Here is a 17,985-nt window from a genome sequence, read left to right as displayed (position 1 = left end):
TGTATGAACCCAAGCCTGCATACTGCCTGTGGTTTGCTTTCTGCCAGCAAACTACAGTGTGAAGCTCATGTTTGTTTGCTTGTCTGCAAACTGACTTGTGGTTTGTTGAACAAACCATGCTTAAAAACAAACCATAACTTAATGATCACTGCCAATATAGACATTACTGAGCTAGATGGACCAATGATACAACCTGATCTAAAGCGGCTTCCTTTGACCTTTCCCCCCCTTTCTGTCAGCAGCCTATCAGTGCTTGGATTAAGTTCCAGAGATGCTACTGCTTTTGTGGGATCTTCCATATGTAGGGACCTCCTAGATCAGAGTGAAGTGACTTGTTATGTAAATATCATTTTATTAAATCATTTGAAAGCTGCTGCTGGTGTGCAGTATTATTTCCCTCTCTTAAAATCGAAGTTTAAACTCTACAGCAAATGCTGGCAAGACTCCCACACTCTTTGGCAAAGGTTTCCCACCCACAACTATTCCAGGCAGATTTTATAACTTCATTGCCTTGCTGTGTTGGAAGGCACACTGAAGTAACAGCAGGGACTTCGTTCTGAAAGATTTGCCCTCCCTGCTGTGGGTTTTAAGCAGGTGTAGGCAATTGGTGGTTGGAAACCAGCATTAAGGCTAAATTCGTGCAGCATGGCCTTGTGGATATGATTAGCAGGGCGAGCATCCTAAATATAGGAGCATTTTCAATGAGCAAGAATTGTATTTATAAAAGATTCCATTTATACAGTAAATTGCAAGGGAACACAGTGAATTTTGGCATATTCCAATCATGAGTCAGAAAACAGGATTATTTGTTCTCATTTAACCAATGTAATTGAACGGATTAAAACTGATCATGATTATAATCAAACAGTGCAAAGAGAGAACAAGCTTGGCAACTTGGTTGTTTGGTATTTAAAATGCCATAAACAAGCTTTTGATGTGTCTGCAAAATTGTTAGGCTGATACCTGCCTAGCCATGAGGGCTGACATTTGACACCAGGAAGTTAGTAAAGCTCAACATCAATTCTGAAATCAAATTATTAGATAACTGGCCCAGAAGAGGGTAGAAATCTAAGTGATGAATCAAGGTAGTTCTGGCCTTTGAAGTTGCCCTGGTGGGGGTCTGCATTAGAACCTATGTAAGCTGCTGTGCGCTTCCTTTTAGAGAGCTCAGTGTAGTTGTGTGGTCAGAAATAAAGTTACATGCAATGGAATTGCCAAGGGAACTGGAGAAAATGCTGCTTTTTTCCAAATTGCAGAAGGTATTGATGGTACAGTACTTAAAATGGCCTTGCTGAATTGGACCAAAGTCCATTAATACCAGCATTCTTTTTCCAGCAGTGGCCAGTTTCTGGGAGCTCACAAGCAGCACAGTGATCATGTTCTGTTTGCCACCAGCATCCACCATCCAAGTATGCTTTGAACATGTAAGTTCTCTTTAGCTGCCATGGCTAATAAGCCTATCCTTCAATGGAAATACCTATTTTCAAACCCTAGAGGAAAACAATAGAATGGGGAAAACCAGAGATCTGTTCAAGAAAATTGGAGATATGAAAGGAACATTTCGTACAAAGATTACAATAATCAAGGACAAAAGTGGTAAGGACCTAACAGAAGCAGAAGACATCAAGAAGAGGTGGCAAGAATACACAAAGGAATTATACCAGAAAGATATGGAGGTCTCGTACACCCCAGGTAGTGTGGTTGCTGACCTTGAGCCAGACATCTTGGAGAGTGAAGTCAAATGGGCCTTAGAAAGCACTGCTAATAACAAGGCCAGTGGAAGTGATGATATTCTAGCTGAACTATTTAAAATTTTAAAAGATGATGATGCTGTTAAGGTGCTACACCCAATATGCCAGCAAGTTTGGAAAACTCAGCAATGGCCAGAGGATTGGAGAAGATCAGTCTACATCCCAATTCCAAAGAAGGGCAGTGCCAAAGAATGCTCCAACTACCGCACAATTGCGCTCATTTCACACGCTAGCAAGGTTATGCTTAAAATTCTACAAGGCAGGCTTAGGCAGTATGTGGACCGAGAACTCCCAGAAGTGCAAGCTGGATTTCGAAAGGGCAGAGGAACCAGAGACCAAATAGCAAACATGCGCTGGATTATGGAGAAAGCTAGAGAGTTCCAGAAAAACGTCTACTTCTGCTTCATTGACTATGCAAAAGCCTTTGACTGTGTCGACCACAGCAAACTATGGCAAGTTCTTAAAGAAATGGGAGTGCCTGATCACCTCATCTGTCTCCTGAGAAATCTCTATGTGGGACAAGAAGCTACAGTTAGAACTGGATATGGAACAACTGAGTGGTTCAAAATTGGGAAAGGAGTACGACAAGGTTGTATATTGTCTCCCTGCTTATTTAACTTATATGCAGAATTCATCATGCGAAAGGCTGGACTAGATGAATCCCAAGCCGGAATTAAGATTGCCGGAAGAAATATCAACAACCTCAGATATGCAGATGACACAACCTTGATGGCAGAAAGTGAGGAGGAATTAAAGAACCTTTTAATGAGGGTGAAAGAGGAGAGCGCAAAATATGGTCTGAAGCTCAACATCAAAAAAACCAAGATCATGGCCACTGGTCCCATCACCTCCTGGCAAATAGAAGGGGAAGAAATGGAGGCAGTGAGAGATTTTACTTTCTTGGGCTCCTTGATCACTGCAGATGGTGACAGCAGTCACGAAATTAAAAGACGCCTGCTTCTTGGGAGAAAAGCAATGACAAACCTAGACAGCATCTTAAAAAGCAGAGACATCACCTTGCCGACAAAGGTCCGTATAGTTAAAGCTATGGTTTTCCCAGTAGTGATGTATGGAAGTGAGAGCTGGACCATAAAGAAGGCTGATCGCCGAAGAATTGATGCTTTTGAATTATGGTGCTGGAGGAGACTCTTGAGAGTCCCATGGACTGCAAGAAGATCAAACCTATCCATTCTTAAGGAAATCAGCCCTGAGTGCTCCCTGGAAGGACAGATCGTGAAGCTCAGGCTCCAATACTTTGGCCACCTCATGAGAAGAGAAGAATCCTTGGAAAAGACCCTGATGTTGGGAAAGATTGAGGGCACTAGGAGAAGGGGACGACAGAGGACGAGATGGTTGGACAGTGTTCTCGAAGCTACGAACATGAGTTTGACCAAATTGCGGGAGGCAGTGCAAGACAGGAGTGCCTGGCGTGCTATGGTCCATGGGGTCACGAAGAGTCGGACACGACTAAACGACTAAACAACAACAACAACAATTTTCAAACCCATGTCTGCTGGTGATGGCTGCCACATCTTTTGGTTGTGGATTCCAAAAATGCTTGTGTGAAGAAGACCCTCTTCTTCCTGTTAGTGGACAGCCTCATGTGGACTGGGAATCTGTAAAAGTTGAGTAGTTCCTCAGGTGCCATTCTTTTAAAGTGTTGTGCTTAGATTCTTGGTGAGGGTTCTGTGCAACTTCCCCTTCTTTGATACTTTGGGTGAATTTTCTGTGGTTTTTTAAAACTGTACAATGCAAGGAAAGGTAGTATAACTTGTTTGAGAGGGGGATTAAAATGTGCATGTTAAAACACCATACTGGGCACAAGGTGGGTGTAGTTGGCATTAGGAGTAAAAAGAGAGGCCTGTCATGCTTAAGCAAATTTATTTCCCTTTGAATTCTGTAGAAACAGTAGACTTCTGAAAGGGGCTGTGGGGTTTACCGTCCTTTTTGTCAGCTGCAGCTCCACCTGACAGTGATTCTCATGCCAGGTCTTGAACAGAAAAATAAATGAATCTCTATTATTACTTACGTAGTATTTCTGTAGGTCTTCTATAAAATGCTTGGAGTAGCAATGTGCTGCATATAACATTTGCACAGTTACAGTCTTAAGACATGGAAAGAAAGGGAGTAGAAGGGAAATGTCAGGTGAGTTTGGGAATTCCAAAACTAAGAGATGGTTTCTTAAACAGGTATTTCAACAGGCGAGTGGACTGGGAGGGGTAAGAGTTCCAGGTCACTGCATTTCATTCTTGTTCTTTTTGCTAGGAAGCCAAAATGGACACTTAACCATGCCTAATGAATCTCTACCTGGCTTCCCCTATTTCCTTTGTTGGAAGGAAGCAGTTCACATATACAGAGGAAGGCTTGTTTGGAATGGACGCTCCATTGAGGTGGATGGGTAATCTCTTACAAGCATAAGTGACATAGATGGGACTCTCCATCCTGACAACTATATCCAGAGCACCTCGCTTTTTAATGCATTGTCTTCATCCAGTTCAAGGAGCTTCCGTGAATGATAGATGCTGAATTGCTAAGGCCAGTTTCATTATTCTCACATCAAAAGTATATACTATGGAAGGGTGTGTAGTTATTCATCATGAATTCTATACTAAATCTATGCAGTTTCATTAAATTCACAGTTGGAGTTGCATTTCTTTCAGCATGGCGGAAGGCGGGTTCATAATTCTGACCCAAGTAGTTTATATGCTGTTACTTCTTCTTGGCCCAGCCTTTCCAGAAAGCAGATACAGAATGCCTTCCTTTCAGCCGGCTTGCCAAATTGCAAGCTGTCATCACCTTTCATCTGGGATTGGACTATGCACAGGCATGCATGTGTATCTCTGCTGAACTGTGATTCAGTGAGAGCACCAAAAAAGCACAAAATAGAATATGTGCAGAATTCAGTTCGCAGATAACCCCCACTAAAAACAATGTGTCTGCCCATTTAGACTGCAAATGATATGCTTAAAAGTTTGTAGGCAATGGCTGTCAAAATCTTACAAACCAGGGAACTAGCTCGAGTCCCAGTGGTCTGGAATGGGGCTTATATGCCCTGCATAGTTCTTAGTCTCTCTCACGTAACTAACAACAGCAGAATAATGTGTGCAAAATGAGAAATTATGCACAGTTGCTGAAGGTACATAATTTGTACAAGTTGCAGTATTCAGGGTGCTTTTTTGGAGCAAATCTTTTTTCATCATTATTTTGAAGTGAAGAGTATACATGGCACTGTCTATGGATTGTGGATTCAGCAACTACTTAGGAATTTTTTTCACCATCATTTGAGAAAGCTGAGTGTTTGTACAAAGAGTTTGGCAGGCGAAGCAAATTGCTTTCCTATTATTGGGGTCAGAATTGTAAGCAGTCGGCCAAGAACCAGAAAAGGGGGAGGAGCAGGTGAAGCGGCAAACTGAATGAATGAATTTTGTGAGCCCAGCAGGGCAGCCTTCGGTCTTTTCTAGTGATACAGAGAAAAAGGGAAGAGCATGGTGCTCCCATGAGCATCCTTGTGGGAGGGGTGCCTCTTTGGAGTGGCATTTTCTTTGAAGCTGAATGGAAGTGACCTCTCTTATCCCCTTTCAAATTTAACCATTTGAACCCCAAGGATGGATGGCATTTTGGCTGGGTTCCCAGTACACTGGTAATCCTCCTCAGGCCCACATCTACGGTAGTTCCAGCCTCCCCCTCTAGGATAGGGCATGGCAGACTTGGGTACCTTCCAGCTGCCTACCCTGTTCAATGATGACCGAGTTTGCTTACTATTCAAATTCTTGTATGAACAAAATTCCCCCGTTCTTTTTTTAACAGGAAGTACAAATATGAACATGATCAGAATGCCAGTTTGCTTCCCAATTATACTGTTCTAAAAATGGAACATTTAATATAGCGCTTCATAGAAGAGTGTCTGAATATAGCCCTTAAAAATAGGATTTGTTTGAAAAAACAAGCACACAGTTCTCACTTCCTCATACAAAGCACACTAATAAGAAACCAGTTTGGCTTAAAAGAAATATGTTGCAAAGTCCTTTAAAATGATCATTTGTGTCGATGCTGTGTTCTCGCTCTAATGCTGGATGATCCTAATTATCATAATTTACATTTCTGTGCAAAGCTGTGTGGCAATTTAAGTTAAAATTGTAGCTGTGACTGTCTCCCCACCCCACTTTTTAGCAATACAGGAAGACATTACAGAAGGCTCCAGTGATCGTTTGGTGAATCTTTTGGGACATGTGTAGAAATTTTATCCACCACTGTAAGCTTCTCCTATGCCAGCCTTTCCCAACCTAGTGCCCTTCTGATGTTTTGGACTGCAACTCCCCTCAGTCCCAGAAAGCATGGCCAGTGGTCAGGGCAACATTCAGTTGAAACCACTGAATCAGGAACGGGCTTTTTCTCTCCTGGGAGTTGTTTTAGCAGGCCTGGGGCAACAATAGTTAATGGCAGTCTGGAAAGCCATTATAGGACACTGATAAAGAGCATGAGCTGTTGAAGGTGCAGTTCAAATTTCAGTCATGAAATCAAGATTTCTCTATTACAGGGATGATAATAATATGAGTGTCTTTTGGAATAGTGCAATGATAGTTGCGGTAACATACATGAAGCAGCGAGGAAGCTGCCATCTCCCATATAAATGTATGCAGAATTGCAGCCCTTGCCTCTTAACATAGCCTAGTTTCTTCTAAAAAAAGGGAAACAAACTGGAGGATGTGACTCAACCCAGTAGAAGGAAGGAAACATTAACTGAATGCAGGCAGAACTTGTGACAAGCCTATTGCGGTGTGCAGTTGCTTCTGAACATAGCTTGTTGCTTAAAGAACCAAAATCTTGGAAAACTAAAATAATGACAAAAAATTTAAGGAAAGATGAATTGGACAAACTGAAGAGTATTATTGAGTGGGAAATAACGAATAAAATAAAATATCTGGGAATAGTAGTAACACCAAATAATGTTAACCTATTTGAAGATAATTATGTTAAAACATGGAAAACGATTAGAGAGGATTTGGATAAATGGGGAGGGCTAAATATGACTTTTTCAGGGAGAATAGCGGCGACTAAAATGATGATTCTACCCAAAATTTTATTTTTATTTCAAATGATACCAATTAGAATTAAAAAAGAAACATTTGACATGTGGCAAAAAGATATTAGCAGATTCATTTGGGAAAAGAAAAAAGCTAGGGTCCAATATAGATTACTGACAGATGCCAAAGAGAGGGGAGGATGGGGGGTCCCTAACCTGAAGATCTATTACGCAGCAGCGTGCCTATGCTGGATGAGAGAGTGGTTTTTACTAGAAGATCAAGACCTATTAAATTTGGAAGGCTTCAGAAATACACGGGGTTGGCACTCGTATCTGCTAAAAGAAAAAACAGGAGACTATAATTCCTTCTCAGACCATGTCTTTAAAAGATCTCTATTTAATGTCTGGAATGAATATAGGGAACTTTTAGAACCCAAAATCCCCTGGTGGACCTCCCCCTTGGAGATGGTTTCAATGAGTAAAGATCCTAAAGGAGGAAAGTGGGTAACATACAAGGAATTAGTAGATAAGGTTAATGACCAATATGTATTAAAACCCTACCATCAAATAGAACAATACTGTCTGAGCTGGCTACATTATTGCCAGGTGTTAAGCATCTTCAATAAACACAAAGCGGTTGGATTTGTTGAAAATAGATCAAAATTACAGGAATTACTATTAGACAACCCCACAAAGTCTTTAGCAAAAATTTACAAACATTTACTTGAATGGGATATGAAAGATGAGATGACTAAACACGTAATGATAAGATGGGCGCAGGATGTTGGAAGAACGATCTATAGCTCTCAGTGGGACAAATTGTGGGGGGAGGATATTAATTTCACGGCTTGTATGGGGATAAAAGAAAATATATGGAAAATGGTATTTAGGTGGCACTTGACACCGGCCAAATTAGCCAAGATATATAAAAAGGAATCTGATAGGTGCTGGAAGTGTAAAGCAGAAGCAGGAGATTATCTTCACTGCTGGTGGAATTGTAGCAAAGTGAGTATATTTTGGAATAACGTTTACGAGAAATTAAAAAAAATGTTGAAGTGGACGTTTGAAAAAAACCCCGAGACCTTCCTCCTAAGCTTGCTACCTGAGAACACCCCCAAAGATAGGAGAAGTCTCCTCCTATACGCATGTGCAGCGGCAAGAATAGTACTAGCCAAAAACTGGAAAGGAGATAAAGTCCCATCACTTGAAGATTGGCATCTAAAATTGGTAGAATATATGAATTTAGCCAGAATAACGGCAATAATTAGGAAAACTTCTAAACAAAAATTAAAAACGGAATGGAGTTATGCAGTAGAGTATTTTCACAAAGAGGGATTAAGCTCAAAATGGGTGATATGCCTAGAATAGAAACAACAAGCTGCTAGATAAACATTTAAAGTAGGGAAGATGGAAATGAAATGAATAAAAATATGTGTATAATATATTTGAGAAACACATAATTATTAAAGAGAATCATTTCAAGGAAGAAACACAATGATTTAGGAATGGTGAAAGGAAACCGATCTCATTATCTGGAAGTTTCTTTTTATTGTGGGATATTTCCCCTCTCTTTTTTTTCTTTTTTTTTCTTTTTTCTTTTTATGGTACTTTGAAATTGTACCTTCTTTTTTTTTTCTCTCTCTCTCTTTTTTTTTCTTCTTCTCTCTCCTTTGTGTTTTCTTTTTTGCATTTTGTATCTTGTATTTTGTATGCTTTGTGCTTTTGATTTGTCTGTCACCATCTTATCTTTTTGCTTTTTGATTTTGACCACTTTATGTAATTACTGCCATTTTATGAGTTATCACTTGTATGACTTTTAAAAGAAGAAATAAAGTTGTTTTTAAACTGAAAAAAAAAAAATAATAAAAAAAAAAGAACCAAAATCTTTCACTTGCCAGCAGTGTTCAAGATGGTTGTTTAGTGCAGCGGTAGGTAACCTTTCCCAGCGCTGCAAGCCATATTGAAAATACCTTACGAGCTGCTCCTGCAGCCAACTTGCTTCTTTCAGTTGTGTGATTGGCCTAGCTTGTAACTGATTACACTTTCAGGATGTTCTTTTTCTAGAAAGGTTAGCCTCAATACAACACACGAGGCAGAGCTTGGGAGATCTTGGAATCTTGATTTGTACATTGTAACGGTTGTGAACTAGTTAAGTGGAGTTTTATTTCCTCTTTGTACTTTATCTGTTTGCATTTGTAGCATCCTACTTTTAATCCTCTGTGCAACATGGAGTTTAGAAACATGCGCCTGTGTGCTTTCGTCTCAAAATTTACATGAAGCGGCAACCATCAATCGCTTTGGAAGGGACCCCAAGAGTCATTGTAAAGATGTGTCTTTTTCCTCAGGGTGTCCCTTGACCCTTGTGGTTGGGCCTTTGCTTTATTTGCTTGAGTTTTCTGAATTTTTATTTGCTTTTATATGCTTTCCCACACTTTTATATTACTGTGCTGCTGGTTTTAGGTTGTATTTGTTTTAATGATCCTGATTGTTTTTTATATTATATGCTGCTTAGAGGTTTTTAAAAACATTAAGTTGTTTATAAATGCCTTTCAATATATAAATGAAATGGGGAATTTTGGAATGTTAATGTTTACCTGTAAGCCTAAGCAAATTAGCTTTGGGCTTCACTTTTCACTGCTCTTTGAGTCCTTTGTTTTGTGTTGTTTGCATGTTTTGGTTCCTAAGCATGTGGACTTGTCACCAAAGAACCTATTATCGAGAGATGCGGTCAAACAAAGTACAAGCTGCAGTTGCTGTTGTTTAATGAACTGTGAGATTATTTGTATGGAGAGTGCATTCTTAAAAATGCTGGGATATGCTTAAGCTGAAGCTGAAGAGTAGTATCTTTTTCCATGCCGACTAGTTGTCTACTACGTAGAATAACATGGTTTTGCTATGCTTAGCTTTTCACAGTTGACTGGAGGCAATGTATGTGTATGAGAGAAAGAAAGGATAGTGTGTTCTTAACATTTCAAGATCCACCTCAGTTTGTGATTCATACTGGTACAGTATTTCTATATAATTTTCCATTGCTCACCATATTTATGATATTCTCTTGTGGGTCTTGGATAGAATGAAATCACGAGGGCCTGTCCCATGATCATTATTAGTCCAGTATCATGATGGATTAGATTATTATTTTTCATACTGTGATTTCATCTTAAATTAGTTCATTGCTGTTATTATTTACCTGAGTGCACCACAGACTATTGCTTGCCTTTCTCCATAACTGGCTTTTTACCTAGTGATGGTCCCTGGAATTAAAGCTACAAAGCAATAGTTTAGTAAGACGAATAAATCTCTTGCCTGCTTTTCCATCAGTAGTAGGTAGCTTAAACCAAACACATGAAGCATCTGGGATCCAAATAGCGGCACACTGTGCCACTTCCTACCACAGCCTTTGTGTCTCTCAAAAAGCAGCTTCTGAAAGTTAGAGACCTGCCAGAAGGTTATTTGATGCAGCACAAGGCATTCTAGTCAGAAGAGGAAACCGCAATGATTTTTGTGCACATATGAATGCATGCATGGAAATTTAAATATTGCTGTTCTGAGATATGGGGCTGGTTCATTAGGTGCACCAAACCTTGTCTTCCAAGCCTGACATAGACTATATTGACTGTTGAAGCTTGTCATATTCTGTTGGGCTATCTGTTTCCTTGTCTTAACCTAGGATTTGCCAGCATCTGGTTTGTGTGGCTTGTCATGTCATCCAAACCAAGAATCTCCAAGCAAACCACAAGCCGTAACCAAGGTTTGGCGATAATAAACCGTGAGCCTGGATTTGGAGAAAACTGCATACCAGACACACTGGGTGACAAGTACCAGGGGTTTGTAGTTTCAGGCACAACCAGTCAGTGGCAATAAAAATATAAAGTGGGTTTCCATTACTTTTTAATCAATGTGCTATTAATTGGTAGAAATATAGAATTGTTGAAATATTGACTGTTATATTCAAAAGTGGGAAAGGAATCTTAGTACACCATTGTTACTTCACAGCAAAATGGAAACCCGATCAAACAAAGCTTATAGGAGAAGGTATTGGGGGCGGGATGCACTGTCATTCATTGAGAGTGTTAGTCTAAAATTGGAACAAGCTAGGGAGGAGGTAGAGTATTTGCAGTGGCATTCAGGAATGTGGTGGCAGAATATAAGGCTGCATTTACTCTGTGTATTCTTCCTGCCTGCCTCCAAAATTTCCATCTCTCATCAATGACTGTATAAAGGGAAAACTCCACACCCTTGCATTCCACCGCATGTGTGGCCAGGCTTGCTTTTTGAGGAGAGTTGGTAGCTATTATAAGGCAGGCAGCAGTTTGCTAGAAGAAAACACGTTTCATTTTTAGGAAACGGTATGTCCTGGATTACATGTACTACGAATCTCAGTTTTTTTGTCCTTTAGGAAGGGTGTCCTAACAATTTTGATACCTCTGTGGGTCAGCCAGTCAGGGAGACTCAAGCATTATTACGTAAAATGTATATTTTTGTGTGTGATGGCTAGTATATTTTAACTTTGAAAATTGAAAGATAATTGGATGTGAGGTGGAAAATAAGGGTTGTGCAAACAATGTGCCCATACCATTTCCTTGTGTGATTCTTTTCTTCTGTAGTTGATCATGCACGAAGCTGTGGGTCTTAACACATCCTTCATCAACTTTCCCAGGGCAGCATCTGTGGTTTTCTAAATATGACAGGGTTTGCTTTGATTGAGAGGCCTCTCATTTTCCTGTCTTGATATTTCTTGCTTGAGTCGTCCAACACCAATTTCTACTTGGAAAGCATTTTTAGTGCTCCTATAAAGTTCTGATGCTGACTTGGTATTCAGACTTTAGGAAAGAGCGCTTACATTTTGCAGGTGTGCCAAAGAGCAATTGAACTGGTTTGCAGTTAAGCAATACAGCAAGTCTTGCACATAATGTACTGCAGTGGTTTCATTTACTTTCCTTGTTACTTCCTCTAATTTTTTTTAGGTTCCTTTAAAGTACTCATCTGTGTACAAAAAAAGTTTTATCTTTGCATCCTTCTGAAAGTGAGTTATTTCTTACAGTAGTATGGATTTCCGCAAATGTGGCTGCTGTTGATGATCATTAACTTCTTCTGGCAGCCATCGACTTGATTCCATTATGTCAAGATGCCTCCCCGTGCCTAATTTGCCAGGCACAATTCTATGGGAGCAATCTTCCATTTTGTACTAAGTGGGAGAGGGACACCTCACCCTTCCTGATCTCATGTATACAAAGAAGAAGAAAACTTTTGAATACCAGCTGCTGGGAATCGCAAGAGGGGAGAGCACTGTTGCATTTAGATCCTGCTTCCCATAGGCATCACATTAGCCACTGTGAAAACAGGATGCTGAACTAGATGGGCCTTTGGCCTAATCCAGCTGATCTTCTTTTGTGTTCTTGTGATGGAGTGATAGCTGTGTGTGTGTGTGTGCGTGTCCCCTTTTCATTTGGCATCCAAGCTTTTCTGTGTGTTTTTTATGACAGCAAGACACACACACACTCTGTCTCTGATTCTAACTGCCTTCAAAATTTGGTGTGAATTAATTGACTTCTTGTGCTCAATTCTTTGAAGGCATTATTAGAGTGCCTGCTGAATGGGAAGCTGACCTCTCCCCTCCCCAAAGTCCTTCATGTGTGCTGGAGAATTTGGAAGGGGCCAGACTTGTGACCAGTTACAAATAATGATTGACTACAGAGGTCAGTCAATATTTGTGGGCTCCTGGTCATTTGCGTCAATCTTCTTCCAAGGAACTCAAGAGTTACCTACATATGGTTCCTGGTTCGTCTTCCATCCAGGTAACATACAAGACCAATCTTGCTTAACTTCAGTAATAGAATGACATCAAGTGTGACTATAGACCATTTTGCAGATCTGCAAAACGGTGAGGTGAATTTACTAGTTAGGGAAAAATCTCGTCTCCGTAATGGGGTGCTGAAGAAAAATGATTTATGAGCCAGTGAGTTTTTGTGGTGTTGATTGTTCTTTGATTTAAAATACATTCATTGCTAGCATACATGCTAGCATACATCCTAGGTCTAGGACATCCCATCTTGTATGGAGTTTCCAGACTGCTGGCAACAAAAGCAACTTTCAGAAAGCAGATGTTGCACCAAGCAATCTTTGAAACTGCAACACATTTCTTTCAAGTTTGGTGAGAAAACTGGTTAATGTGAGGGTTTTTCTCTTCCTATTTTTGCAGCTACTTCTATTTTTGGCACCAGGAGCCATCTACATAGCACATCATGATGTTAGTAGTGTGTTGTGGGAGGAGCCTGCTGGGAAATAGCCATTGCCCAGACAGTGTTGTAATGTTTTGAAGCTAAGGCATGAAACTAATATCTCAGGACCTCCGTTCCCCATATGAACGGACCCTGCGACCATCATTTCATGAGAGGTCCAGAGGGTGACAATACGAGACCGGCCTTTTCTGCAGTGTAGGGCTGGGTGGTGTATCAATATGATGTATTGCGAATCATGATGTTCGTGCGCACTATGTTAAAAATCATCATGTGGGGGAAAATGTGAAGCCGGTCCCTGCTTCTCTTGCGATTCCTGCCGCCTCTCAGCTCTCCCCTGCTTCTTGCAGGGGTCAGTGAACCACAAGAGCAGATGCTGAAGAAAGCAGCCTATCTGGGAACTTTCCTAAGTAATATAGACACCCACAAGCTCCTTGTTTTAAATGCAAGCACCAGGCTGGTTGGTGGCTGAGAAAGATGCTAGTCTGAATTTCTTGCTGGGAGCACCTTTCCCCCTTCCCTTCTCTTTGGGCTGTGTCTGCTGGCAGGGCCCTCCCATGGGTGCCTCCTGACACCCCAGCTCCTCCTGAGACCCAAACCCCACTGGGGTCCCCTCAAGACCAGAAAGCACTTTCCACCTTGCCTACCAAAAGCCCCATGTTGCTGCCCAGCCCTGTCTTTTGAATGGCTGTTGCCCTCACTGGGGCTGCCCCATGTCCCAGGGAACAATAAACAAAAGTTATTTACTTTTGAGGTTTTTTTTAAAAAAACCTCATATATATATATATATATATATATATATATATATATATATATATATATATATATATATATATATATATATATATGTGTGTGTGTGTGTGTGTGTGTGTGTGTGTCCCTCATTTCTATGTCTCCCTTCTCACTTCTCTCCTCTGTGTGTTTGTGTTTGTGTACTGTTTCTACAGAGCCAAATACCTGGCCAATTCCATTAAAAGAAAAAGGGTTGGCAAAAAAAAAATGATTTAGAGGAAGAAGAGGGCCCGGCAGATGATGGATTAGCACCATTGTCTATACTGAAAGCAGGAGGAGAGCTAAAAGACTATATGGCTGTGCCAAGAGTGCATTTTGATTAATTCCTTCTGATGTGGTGAAAGGCACAGGAGGCATCCTTCCCAATGTTGAAGGGGCTTGCAAAGAGGTTTTTAGCTATCCCAGGAACAGGTGTGCCGTGTGGAAGTGTTTTCAGCATGGCTGGCAATGTTCTTCAAAAGAGTGTTTCTATTGCTAGAGAATGCTGAAATGCAAATTTTCCGGGCATATTCTTTAAAAAATTGTCTAATAATTTTTGTTCTGTAAATTTTTATCCATTCTTTCTAGTTTGGCCTGGTCTATAAAAGAAAATTGACAAACACTCAAAAGAACTGGTGGTGTGGAATGTATACATGTAGTCAACTAAGACCCGATAGTGAATTATATTTGAATATCTAAAAGTGTGACACAGAATTGGCTTTTTTCTTTTTAGTAATGTACCATAATTAATTTTTTAGAAAACATTCTTTCACCTTACCTTTGATATCCACAGCTTTTAATTTTAGAGAAAATGTGCTAATTAAAAATGATCTGTACAGTGGTGCCTCACTAGACGAATTTAATTCGTTCCACGGGTCTTTTCTTATAACGAAAAATTCGTCTAGCGAATCCCATAGGAATGCATTGAATTTTTTTTGAATTTTTTTTTGCCCATAGGAACACATTAATTGAATTTCAATGCATTCCTATGGGAAACCGCGATTCGCTAGACAAATTTTTCATAAAACGAATTCGTCTAGCGAGGCAACCTCCACTAGAAAAAACCTTTCGTTAAGTGGAAATTTCGTTAAGAAGGGCATTCGTTAAGCGAGGCACCACTGTACGTTAAAATAACAGTTGTAGCAATATGTTAAAGATAATTAAAACTTCATCATTTTTAGATCCCTAAGTAGTAGCAGTTGCCAGGACATTGTCCCGCTCTCCTCTACATACAGTGGAACCTCGGTTTATGAACACCTCGGTTTATGAATTTTCGGTTTATGAACGCCGCGGACCCATCTGGAACGGATTAATTCGTTTTCCATTACTTTTAATGGGAAAGTTCGCTTCAGTTTATGAACGCTTCAGTTTATGAACAGACTTCCGGAACCAATTACACCCATGCTTCAGTTTATGAACGCTTCAGTTTAAGTACTTCGCGGACCCGTCTGGAACGGATTAATCCACTTTCCATTACTTTCAATGGAAAAGTTCGCTTCAGTTTATGAACGGTTACTCCGTGGACCGTCTGGAACGGATTAATCCACTTTCCATTACTTTCAATGGGAAAGTTCGCTTCAGTTTATGAACGCTTCAGTTTATGAACAGACTTCCGGAACCAATTGTGTTCATAAACCGAGGTACCACTGTAGTTCCATCCTCATTCCATACATTGTGATATATTGGTGTATCACGATATTTACCTGGTGATATATCTCCATGTTGAAAACCAGACATTGCCCACCCTACTGCGGCGGTTCTACATTTGTGGAATGCTCTCCCCAGGAAGGCTAGCCTGTCACTTTTGTTACATATCTTTGGGTGCCAGGCAAAAAGATTCCTCTTATCTCAGGCCTTTGGCTAGTTAAAATAAATCAATGGTCTATTTAATGGTGTGGGGGGTTGTTGTTGTTATTTGTTACTATGTTATGCATTTTTGTGTTTTCATATTGTAAACTGCCCTGTGATGACCTCAGCTGAATGGCGGTATAGAAATTTAATAAATAATAATAATTATAATAATGTACTGGGACAAACCAACCTTCTCCCTCTCTCCTTCAAGACATAATGATTTGGGATGGGAAGGGCCTTGGCATCTGTTGTGCCCAGTGCCCATGCCTCTAAAAGAAATCTGCTTTTCAAGTATTCCCAGGTTGATTACAGAGAAATACAGAAAATTGGTAATGTGATATCCTTCTGTAGAAGGATCATGTTCCCTCGGTGCAAGACAATGCAAATTGTCAGTTTATACAAAGCTCTTCATGCAGGAGAACAGAATGTCAGTAGACGTCAGATCTGAAATGTCAACATGCTTGATGGAGTCACTAAGCAGTTATTCTGTGGTTTCCTGGGGTAGTGGGTAGAGGGGGGGAATACAGTTTGCTTCCTTGTTCATTTCAGACATTTAAAGTAGTGCTAGCTTGAATGTCTGTATGAAGGCTCTGGTGTCCCCCCACCCCCACCCCTTTATTTTGCATTATTCATCTTTAATGAGGAACAGGGATTTCTCGATTGTGACTCTGGGACTGCAGAATAACTTCAAGTGGTGTGGTTTTGTACCCCAATCATGGCCTTTTGGGCAGCTAAACAAGACTTTTTCTGAACTGCTTATGATCTAGAATTTGCTTTATGACTATTTTAACGTACTGTGGATACTGTTTTAGTTGGCTTTATTGTTCTTGGGATACTTGATTTTTTTTATATAAAAAACAAACCCTATGGAAACGGAGTTTTCCAATTGTGATGGGGGAGTGGGGGCTTTGGTTGTTGAATTGCAATATAGGATTGAATTGTACTAGAAGCAGTGCAGAGATCAGACCCACCTCTGACCAGAGGCAGCTGTTATCAAAGTCTGCTGCTGAATCTTTAGCAGATGGGTTCAAACTTTAGTTCAATTGGCGAAAAGGGTAATTAAGTTCCAGATGATGTAGTTGCTGTTTTCCCTTGGGGTAACCACAGAAATCTCTGTTAATAACTGGCTGATGTAATTACAGGGCTGCTGCTCATGCCAATGTACTTCTACCTGTGTTGATTTTGGTTTGACTGGTACCTGTTTGTTTCTTTCAAGCCAAGCATTACTAAAGTAGCATAAAAATTTACTGATTATGGCAGAAGCTTTTGTGGACTATAGTTTTTAAGGTGCCCCAATACTGTTTACTGATATACAGTGATACACAATGTACAGTGGTACCTCTACTTAAGAATTTAATGTGTTCCGAACGCACATTCGTAAGTAAAAAAAAATTGTAAGTCGAATCCCCTAGGAATGCATTGGGAGAAAAAATTTGTAAGTCGAAGCAACCCTATCTAAAAATTCGTAAGTAGAAAAAATCCTATCTAAACCACATCCAAGATGGCGGACAGAGCTCCATTCATAAGTAGAAACATTCATAAGTAGAGTTATTCGTAAGTAGAGGTACCACTGTATATACCGGTATATACTGATATACAATATTAGTGATACTGGGAGTATGTAAGAGGTATTGGAATCAATTGACTTGACCCATTGAAATGAATGGGCCTGCTCTGTGACTTAGTTGGTTATCACCATTTGTTGCTTTGCTGCAATAGACTAACATAGAAATCATGCAACCTGACTTCCAGGCTTTCTTATAAGATTGGTGCCATCTTTTTGTAGGAACTGCAAAGGATGGTGCTTGGGTGCTTGGGCACTACTTACAAAATTGAAAGAGGAGTTTCCACAATTTAATATTTTATATCTTACAGCTTGATCCCCCACCTCTGGTCCTATACAAATTAAACTATATTCAGACTTTGACTACAACTCCAGATTTGCTCAGCCTCCAGAGGCTGAATTAAATGCTTTTCTAGGTCATGCCTGGCTCATGTATCTGTACTGTTTGGCCATCCTTGTGTTGTAAGCATGTTAAGTAATCTTGGGACAAGTGGGTAGTCCTCATGAATCAAATAGTAGGTAGTTAATTTCTCCTGCTATTCTGTTGCCCTTTGATGTTTGGTGCCCTTTTCTCTCTCACTTGCACACTGCTTTTTGAATAAATAAACTGATGGCCATGCTTTTTATAATATGTTAAGGAACTCCCTGACCTTACTTTTTAAAAGCCAGAGTAGAGAAACTGTGATCTAATATGGATGGCCCTATTATGGGTACAGTAGAGGGTACATATTTTAATTGCCATATATACTCGAGTATATGCCGACTTGAATACAGTATAAGCCGAGG

At 40.2% G+C, this 17,985-nt stretch overlaps 1 protein-coding gene across 12 annotated transcripts in view; it reads left to right on the top strand.

Moving 5' to 3' along the window:
- The window catches only part of CYRIB (CYFIP related Rac1 interactor B), a 70,109-nt gene that overhangs the window by 28,764 nt on the left and 23,360 nt on the right, over positions 1 to 17,985 (top strand). For 4 of the 12 annotated variants that reach the window (XM_088675896.1, XM_088675893.1, XM_088675894.1 and 1 more), the window contains one exon: positions 1,336 to 1,424. The exons of 6 other annotated variants lie outside the window; for them this stretch is intronic. The gene's annotated coding sequence lies outside the window, so the exon portion shown is untranslated. Of the gene's footprint in view, positions 1 to 1,335; positions 1,425 to 8,680; positions 8,703 to 8,974; positions 9,096 to 17,985 lie in introns of those variants that run through there. 2 more of the 12 variants (XM_035125245.3, XM_088675897.1) reach the window with 2 other exon arrangements.

Source organism: Zootoca vivipara, chromosome 8, assembly GCF_965207765.1.
Source record: "Zootoca vivipara chromosome 8, rZooViv2.hap1.1, whole genome shotgun sequence".
Taxonomy (NCBI): domain Eukaryota; kingdom Metazoa; phylum Chordata; class Lepidosauria; order Squamata; family Lacertidae; genus Zootoca; species Zootoca vivipara.
Note: the sequence above shows the minus strand (reverse complement) of the source record. Positions and strands in the feature narration are given on the sequence as shown.